The sequence below is a fragment of the Manis pentadactyla genome, chromosome 9 (genome assembly GCF_030020395.1).
Source record: "Manis pentadactyla isolate mManPen7 chromosome 9, mManPen7.hap1, whole genome shotgun sequence".
Lineage (NCBI taxonomy): Eukaryota > Metazoa > Chordata > Mammalia > Pholidota > Manidae > Manis > Manis pentadactyla.
In genome coordinates this window covers 47,124,188-47,134,519 of record NC_080027.1, presented here as the reverse complement: position 1 = coordinate 47,134,519, position 10,332 = coordinate 47,124,188, and the positions used below count along the sequence as shown (strand labels likewise).

The following is a 10,332-nucleotide window of genomic DNA, read 5'->3' as shown; positions in this document are numbered from 1 at the left end:
TTAGATGTTAGTTAAGTCTGGACCTAATGTCTAGGCAATGAGGACAGTGAACTAGGTCAGCAATTACACTGGAACACAGAACAGAGAGATGACCTATGTACACCAGGTTCAGCAAGAAACTCCTGGGCCTTTATTCTTCTGGAAGGCATTCTTTTTAAAAATTAAATACATATGCTATAGTAAATACAATTTTGCACTAAGCCACATTCCTCCTTGAGGTCTGAAGGTTATTCCTAGTTGTTGGGAATACTGACAGCTAACCCCCCTCTCCTGATAGCCCTCAGGCCAAGAGACCCACTTCAGGCAACTTTTCTCCCATTCCTCACCAGTAGCCCTGACTGGCCTCTTTGCCTCAAGGTGGAGCAACTCTGAAGGATCACCCTGGTTCTGGGAGCTCCCAGGTGAAATCTACTTCCCTCACTCCCACAAAAGGCACTTCCAGGGAACTGACCTAACACACTTAACCATGCTTCAGCTGGAGAGCATGATGTCATCTTCTCAGATATCACAGTTACAGTTTTATGGTCCGTAAACCCTGGTAGTGCTTAAGGCAGAATGAAGACACAAGCAAATGGAGTTTACATGAATATTAACAGCAACCTTTTGGAGATATATCATTGCCTGACTTCTACATGTGTAATCTTGAGTCTCATGTGGTCAGTGGAACAACTCCAGAAATCCCAGCTGTGATGAAAAATAGTCAGTTTCCTAATGGTTCCATCCACTGATATTCCATTTTATATCCAGTGGCACTTTATCATTAAAAGTTTTTCCAGTTGTTTTACTTGATCTTCATTCAAAAAGCCAAACACAGTAATTCCACTCCTAGGAATTTACCCTAAGAAAACAAGATACCAGATTCAAAAAGATGTATGCACCCCTATGTTTATCGCAGCACTATTTACAATAGCCAAGATAAGGAAGCAACCTAAGTGTCCATCAGTAGATGAATGGATAAAGAAGATGTGGTACATATACACAATGGAATATTATTCAGCCATAGGAAGAAAACAAATCCTACTATTTGCAACAACATGGATGGAGTTAGATGGTATTGTTCTCAGTCAAATAAGTCAGGTGGGGAAAGACAAGTACCAAATGATTTCACCCATTTGTGGAGTATAACAACAAAGCAAAAACTGAAGGAACAAAACAGCAGCAGACTCACAGACTCCAAGAGGGGACTAGCAGTTACCAAAGGAAAAACAGGGAGTGGGGGGGGGCAGGTGGGAAGGGAGGGAGAAGGGGATTAAGGAGCATTATGATCAGCACACATAATGTAGGGTGGGCATGGGGAAGGCAGTATAGCACAAAGACAAGTAGTGACTCTATAACATCTTACTAAGCTGATACACAGTGACTGCAGTGGGGTTGGAGGTGGTGGTGGGGATTGATAACATGGGTGAATGTAGTAACCACAATGTTGCTCATGTGAAACCTTCATAATAGTGTATATCAATGACACCTTAATTAAAAAAGAAAGGCCAAAGAACATTTCATATGTGTCACATGGGGATCTTTATAACTAACTATTGCTTTCAAGTAACAGTTTCAAGCCTTCTAAAGACTGAAAGGAATGGTCCTTGGTTCCCCAACTGCCTTTCAACATATAGAACACAGCTGCAAAGAACTCCTGAATGTGGAGGTGGGTAAACACATAGCAGTTCTCATACTGCACATCCTGCTGAAGAATACTCATGTCCAGGGAAACTGAGACATCAGATTTAGTTAACCCATGCTTTCTGAGATTTTCCCTGTAAAACACTTGTCATAGTCCAAACTCCTTTGTCAGCCAAGTGGCACAGGCTCCTCGGTTGACTTGACTGGGTAAACTAGGAGTTTCCATCTTCTGGTGTGAGCAAGCTAGAGATACAGCAGGTAAACAGAGCTTTGGTGGCTTTGCAGGTTAATGTGAGATCACCATCCTTCTCCATTTGTTGCTCCAGACAAGGACAAATGACCAGCACACTATGGGGACTTCATGCATGGCAAAAAGCATCTCATTACTTTTCAGTGTACTGAATACTTCTGGCCCACTTCTTTTCTTCAAAAAACTGGTAAGTATACTCCTCTCTTGCATCCTTAGACACACCCAGTAGCTCTATATATAGAACACGGATTCTTCAACAAAGGCTTTAGTTTCTTACAAGCTGTGAGCCTTGTGGTCACCAATAAGAATGACTCGGGGCACCATGTGCCTCAGCCAGCTCCTCAGGAGGAAGGACACTGGGTACACCTGGGTTCCAGTTTTCACACAGTATCAACTCCAGTTCCTCAAAGACAAAGTTCAGTTCATCAAAACTATCGATAATAAAAAGGAGAATGCTCGGCGGGGACGTGATCCTTTCAATGTGGCCTTCTGTGCTGGGCCAGTCCTTTGATATCATGTGCACCAAGCTGCTCTCAGCAGAGATTTATCTCGTGCAGAGATAAAAACCCTCAGTAAACCTCTGCTGACAGAGACTGCCCCGTGCCCAATCCATCACTGCCTTTCTCACCAAGGGCGTTTTCCCAGCTCTAGCAGCCCCCTGCAACACCACTGCCTCGGGCTCTCCCAGTTCCGACATCCACATCAAACAAATGCTCCAACAGTTCTCCATCTTCCTGAGCAAATCTGTAGCGGAAATCTTCAGGTTCTCCAAGCAAACCCTTCTTATCCCATGGCATGCAAACCCTCTTCTCTATTTGAATTCTGTATTCCATTCCATCACCCAAGTCAGAATGGAGCAGGAAAGAGAGAGACACATGATCAAAACAAACTCTGTGACTCTCAGTGTTAAGAATATGGGACTTGGAGCTAGGAGCAAGGTATCAAGGGGCAGCTGGGTTAGATTAAGAATGTAAATAAAACAAAAATATCCCTATAGATTTAAAACTTGCATTAGAACCTGAAAAAAAAAAACTGACCATGCAGAAAAATGAATTTAGAATGGGAAATAAAACTGAGATTTGCTCTAGAAATATTTTCTCTTGTCTTTTCCTCTACAGAAAAAAAAAGATGATACATGTAGAGAACATAGTCCTCATCCAGATGAAAAAAGAACACAGGCAACAATCAACAGTAGCAGCCAGGGAGAATCTGAAGACAGATCTGAATCTACACACCAAAATAATCTACTTTATAGTAAAACATTAACAGAAATAAACACTGAAAGCCTAAACAATGTTTTAAAGAAAAAAAAATATTCCCAAGTGTCCAAATAAAATGAAAATACAGCTTCATCTTTACCTAGCTACGTCCAATTCCTCTTTCAGATCTCAATTTAAACATCACCAGCTCAGGGAAGCCTTCTCTGAATCCCACTGCTAGAATAGTTCTCTTTTCTGTATTTTCAAAACACAATATATTTTTCATTCACAGTGCATATCACAAGATGCAATTTATTTAATTTTTAAACTAAATAATTATTTTCTTTGTTCTACTAAGGCATTTGGTACAAACATCTAACACAGTTCATATCCCACTAAATGATGCTTAGTCCTTTCCCAGGAGAAGGTATGGTATTATAGAGGTACTCTTTCTTTTTATTGTGTAATACCTAGTACAGTGCAAGACTGTGGGTAAAGTTGCAATATTTCCAGAATCTCTTGCCTGGTCTTTGTGCATCTCCGTATCAACATGTGTTTCCAAGGGGTGGAGAGTAGTCCATCTCCGTATCAATAGGTGATTACATGGGGGAAGCAAGGGCATGTCTGGACCAGAGAGGTTGGGTTGGGTCCCTTTTTGCAGTCAGGTCACAAGAGACACAGGCGAGAAGTGGACGACTGCTTGTAAGCTATAAATGGGTTTCTCTCATTTTATTTCTCCCTTTGACTGATTTTGTTTTTAAAGGTAATTTGCTCAGGGCTGGGAAAATATTTCCCTCTGGAGATACAAGGACTTAAAAGAAAATTGGGATTATAAGGACAATTTTTACTTTCTTCATTATACCTTAATCTACCTTGCAAATTTTCTGACAGTTAATTTCCCTAAGTTTCCTAAATTTATGGCCAGTTATACCACAAAAATAAACTTCCTTAAATTGAATCATAAATTAAGGTAAAAGTGGGAAGTTATCTTCAAGATCACTTAATACAATGAGCAATTTTTATTTATTAGTACTTGGAATGAAGTAGGTTCTCATTTCTTGAATGAAATCATGTGGCCCATTAGAAAGCAGCATAACTGGGTTAAGAATACCGGTTTCTCACCTGGTCCAGTTTTTTTTCTACTGTTCCATTTATATAAGCTGAAATTCAACTACATAGAATTAAAAAAACAAAGTAGGGGAAATAGAAATCATATTGGGCTAAGATCAAGAACTGGTTCTAGAAATTACATGTTATATGGATCAGATGGTAGCCACCCAAGGAACTCAGTCAGAGCATCGTTTCTAAACCAGCTGCCCTTTGCATTTCTAAAGGGAGGGAACAGATAAGACCCAAAGAGACCCTCCAGTACAGGAACTCTGCAGCCATAAAACAAGACGTGAATAACCTTTGTTCATCAGACTGTCAACTTTTGACTGCGCATGTCCAAAATGCTGCTCTCTTAAGGCATTGAATTAACATGGCCCTGATTCTGACTTTGGCCAGAAAGCCAGTTTTGTTGACGCTTTTTGAATGATAATCAATGAACAGGTAGGACATTAGAAGAAGTTAACAAGAGTTGAACAAAGGTCTCCTGGGAGGCAAACCCCCATACACTTCAAAAGCTCAAATTACTCCCATTTACACACCCAGCCCTGCCTCCTGTCACCGTGTTCCCCTTGGGCCCTGGCATCCTCTGGTTCCATGTTCTGGGCTGTCCCTGCAACAGGTGCCAACACCATCATGAGTTTACCAAAATCAAGAAGAGCTTTGGTGATGGTCAGAACGGGGGCCAGAATTCACAATGGTCCAATTCCATGACCATTTGGATTTAGCAAAACTAGAGCCAACAGAATCCCAGACTCCACGGCTTAGCTGACAGAGAAGAGATGTGGTGTGAACAACACTGAAGTGGGAGACTGTTGCCATACGCCCACCGTATAACTCTGGGGCAAGTGGTCTAGTCTAAACCTAAGTATTTTAGATGTCTACAATATCATACTTGGGAATGACTAAAAATACTGGTTTAGCTTATGCCCCAAGTCATTTTTTACCCATTCCTCATATTTCAGCAGAGATTTGAAATCATATTTGAAATTCCTTAAAATTAGCCTAGCCAACAACTTTATTTGCAATTTTGGCAAAGAGACACTAGATAGGACAATTCTTTTCATCCAATCCTTTAATCATTCTAATTGGTACAAGATGGATGAATCCCCTACCCCCTTACGGAGCCAGGCTGAGTACTAGAACCAATACCCTCCTGCCTCGTCAGTGTTCCTCGAATGATCCACAAGCTCCTGATATACTTGGCCACCATGGAAGCTGTGCTCCACAGAGTGGTTTAATCCTCCAGTCCCTTTCAGAGACTCATTCCAATGGGCCTCAGGAAGACCGTCCTTCTCCTACCCCCAGCTATGTCCCTAGCATCATTCGCAGTTGACACCTGCTTTGGCTCTCAACATAGATCCTTTAGGTTCATCTTGCCAAAGATTTTGAGCCAAAGGCCTGCTTTCCTGGATAACACTTGTTCATCATATTAGCCAGATCCTCCCACTTGGCCTTCCTCACTTCAGCCCAGGGTATCTAGCAGGACCTGGGTTCCGTGGTCTCATTCTTCAGAAGTAACTTGAATTTATTTAATTACTCCTTGTTTAGCTCTTCCAGATACAATAGCAGATCAAAATCAGAAAGGAAGGAAGATGATGTATCTGCCATCTCGTCCACAGATCAATATTCAGGCTTCAGTGGGGAAAAACAATCAAAAGAGCAAGAAACAAATGGGACCTATAGAAATTATATATATATATCAACTCTACTTAAAAAACAAAGGAAAAGGAAATACCTATAAAAAATATAGATTAACTCAACAAATATGTGCTGAGTTCACTCTAATAGGCTCAGTACTGACCTAGTGTCCTCTGTAATACATTTTTCTGACATTAAAAAATCCCTCTACTATAGACCACTGTGTATTTCTTCCACCTTCCCAAAAGTTACTCCCAGTCCCACCACTTAAGAGTCATAAGAAATATTGGAAGGCAGTTCATATCTCTGAGCTAAAGTTTACTCTTCTGCAAAGTGAGGAAGCCAGAACTAAGTCATGGATTAAATGAGCGGGACTTCATATATCACCTGGCACAGAACAGGTTCCCACTAAGTTTTGGCAACTCTCCTCATCCTTTCTCTCCCCCACCAACACCCAACATATATCTCAGCCTATGAAACATTGTTACTGTGCCCCCACCAACTTATTATTGCTCTTAAAGTACACACAACTGGAATACATCACCATCTACCTCTTCTTGTCATGTCATCTCTAGTCACAAAGGGTCTGCATTCACAAGTTCTTTTCACATCCACTCCTGACACCACAATTATTCCTGGTGAATTTATTGTAAAGCCCACCTGATTGGCCTTCTCTCACACCATCCTTGACCTTTGCTCCCATGACCTTATTTCATTCCAGCATCTCACTCAATGCTCTCACTCCAGACTCTGTCAACAGAAATTACTAAAACTCAAACTCTTAACTGCAGACTCCTGTAACCCATTCTTTACTAATACCTCCCAGTTAATTCACTATTTATGCCCCCACGCCCACTGTGACAGTTCTTCAAACACTATCAAATCCTTGTCTTTTGAGCCTTGTGTGTTTTCCTCTTATTTATCAGGCATCTTCAGAGCCTGATTCAATTTTTTATTCAGCACAGGCACTTCAATTAATCACTTAAACCGTACCTTCAAGTTTCTCATCTCCTCAGCTGTGATTTGCCTGAACAGACAGCCCTAGTGAGGGGTGCAGCTGAAACTTGATCTGACTTTCTCTAAACCCTCTCCTCTTCCCCATCCCTCACAATGTCTCCCCCTCTTCTTGATAATGGGATTGGAAAAGTTGGATGGGGAAAATAAAAATGCACAGAGGGCGATTTTACTTCTTAAACAAAAAGTTGATTTTAAAATTACATGGTAAATCAGGACTTTATCCTACAGTAATTGGTGAGCTATCAGTTTCAGGGTTTGTTTTTTGTTTAACTGCACTGGAGGAATATTCCAGATTAGATTTTAGGCTATGACCAAAATATTCCATAGTAATTTTTTTTAAAGCAGCATAAAGGAGCAAATTTCAGGAAACTTCAAAGGAACACTGAAATTTCTCCAGGACATAGACTACGGTAGTTGAGGGAAAATGAAGCATAGAACACAACACCCTCAACTTCCTGCTTGGAAATTTATATATATTGCTGCATGTGGGTCAATTGTTGTCTTCATCTGTACTGTACCAAAGGAAGGGGGCTCTCTCCCCTTTAGTATAGCTCACCTCTCCACTTGTGATCTGAATCTCATCAGCACCCAACTACTAAGGGACTAATTCATTAGTGACGTCTCTTCTCCACCTTCAACTTCTCCCTTTCCTCTAAGCCCTTCTCATTAAAATTTAAACATGCCCACATCGACTTTAGTCTTTTATAAGTGTTTCCCTTCATCTTTATAGTCAAACCTCTTCAGAGACATATCCTATACCTTACCTATTATAGTTAGGAAAACACTAGTGAAATCTGAATTGTGATTTAGTTAATCATCTTACTGCCTTAGTTGTAACACAATATGTTAAAATAAGGGAAATGGGGTAAGTGGAGTATTGAGAACTCAAACTATTTTAAAATAAAATGGTTATTTTTTTAAACTGGAGATACACACACCCTATGGCCTAGCAATTACAGTCCTCAGAATATATGCAACAGAAATATGTGTGCAGGTATACCAAGAGATATACAAGAACAGCCACAGCAGCATCGTTTGTAATTCCTAAGCACTGAAAAGGATCCAAGGGTCCACCTATGGTACAAACAGTAAATAAACTGTGGTAAATTCATACTATGAAATCCTATATAGCAATGAAAATCTATGATCTGCAGCTAAGTGCCACTAGGATCAATCTAACACAAGCAAAAGAAGCCAAACCTTAAAGGATTTTGTACTACATGATTCCATTTATAAAGATCAAAACCAAGAAACAGAAAATTAAACTGTACTGTTTATGGATGCATGTATAAGTGGTAAAGTGAAAACTTTTTAAACAAGCTACAGGTAAAGTAGTATACTACCTATAAACGTCGGTTCATTGTCAGCTCTTCAGGGAGGAAGCCTCTGTGATCAGGGAGATGCTCCTAGGGCTCTAGAACACTGGTAATGTTTTTTCCTTGACTGCTTAGGGTTCACATGGATGACCACTTTGGTTTTCATTCACTGAGCTGCACATTTATGTTTAATGCATTCCTATATGAAGTATAGTTCATATGGTTTTAAGAAGGTTCACAGCACCAGAAAGATAATACAAATAGATTAGGAAAACACTAAAAGCAAATTCTTGCTAATAACCTATTCACGGAGTGGGAAGAAAAGGCAAACTGCTTACTAGTATTTCAGAAAATGATCAGACTTAAGCAGACACCAAAACTAATATGAACAAGGTGATACCACTTTAAATTATCAAAACAGCAAAAATAAGCTTAAAAAATACCCTATGAGGATGAGAATGGAATGGACAGATATTGTTAGTATAAATGTTAATTGCTACACTCTTTCAAAGCTGCATGTCTGCAACTCTGAGGAACTTTAAAACTAGGCATGACTTTTCATGCAGTAACCTTTCTCTGGGAAATTATCCAATGCAAAGAATCCCAAATTTGGAAAAGGAAGTTTAGTGCATGAAGGTGTTGTGGGGAAGTTGGGGTTCCTATGGACAGGATCCTCACTGAACTTAAACCACCTGATGGTGTAACTGGCTCGTTGCTAGGCTACCGCTTCCACACCTTTAGGCAATAAGCTATTATTGCACTATATAGAGAGCTCGGCCCAGTGCTCTGGTAGAGGCGGAGACGCTAGTGCTTGACCTACCACCCAGAGAACTAGCTGGGTAATAAACCTTTTCACCCCAAAGAATGTTTTGCCGTCAATTTCTTTGGTCACATTGACTCCATAGTGAACTTGCCAGGGGCCGAAACCCATTGGCAAGACAGATGTTTATTTAAAATCGTGGATAATTGTCAAGTTAAAATTCAATTATGATTAATGAGAAATATGCATAAAAATATGGCCCACAGTTGGTTTTTTCAGTCATTAAAATGACCTCTTTATGCAGCAAGCAATATGCCACATGTGCAGGGTTAAAAGCATATGAGAAATATGAGGATTATATCTAAAGAATTAAAACCTTTACATAAAAATGACAGAAAATATGCCAAAATATTATCCATGGTTCTGTTTTGGGTTTAGGACCACAGGTGACAACTTTAATTAGAATATATTCCTTAAGTAAGTGGAAAAATAAAAAGGCAAAAGGAAGGTAATACCGAGTTATCAAATCATAAAGAGGCAAAGAAATGCCTGCCTGCCAACTGTACATGAATATGGAGGGTGGGAGCTCATTGGTAACCTCTGTAGAGAGACCAATATTAGGTCACTGCTGGGGAATAGTAAAACCTCACTACCACGGGTAGAGGTGACCGATGCAGGAAGCAAACAGGCGTATTCTTTCTAGAACTTTGCTAGGAAGGAGGAGAGGGAGAAACTGGCAGCGTAAAACACAGGATCTGTAAAGTTTTGAGCTGTTTATTTCTTCTTCAGTGGGCAGAACCGCTCGCAGAAGGCAGCCAATGGAGGGATAACAGCTGAGCACTGGCGGAGGGAATATTCTTGGGTTGCAGGACGAACACCTGTTCTGGGGCAGGGACGAGAGAAGCCTGCCTGGTGAAAACGGGATTAATCATACCACCTGGCCTCAGGAAAGTTAAGGAGCAGACACTGCATGCCAGCACAAGGCCACACTAGGGCCCCACCCCAAGTGGACGAACCCACGTGCGTGCCCGATCCAGGCTCCTCTCCCCCAGGTGACCGCGGCCTCTCCTGCTGCATCGGCGCCCACGTGCCCGCTCGTTCTCCACCCCGGATGCCGGCAGCTCCTTGCCCTGGGCCTTGGCTTGGGATCTGCATCCCCTTGTCTTCCACACAGAATGTGGGCACTGGAAAGACTCTCATGGGATCTAAATTGCTTTTTCCATCAGGCAAAATACACTGTGGGACCCCTGGAAGGTTAACTTGACCCCCTACCTCCATTTTGTGTCCTCCATCTTGAATAACTTAGCTTGACCCCCTGCCTCCATTTTGTGTCCTCCATCTTGAATAACAGCTTGACCCCTGCCTCCATTTTGTGTCCTCCATCTTGAATAACTTAGCTTGACCCCCTGCCTCCATTTTGTG

The 10,332-nt window shown here is 41.1% G+C and overlaps 1 pseudogene; it reads right to left on the bottom strand.

The window, feature by feature from the left end:
* Positions 1-320: 320 nt before the first annotated feature.
* Positions 321-5,787, bottom strand: LOC130684878 (NACHT, LRR and PYD domains-containing protein 14-like; annotated as a pseudogene).
* Positions 5,788-10,332: the final 4,545 nt, after the last annotated feature.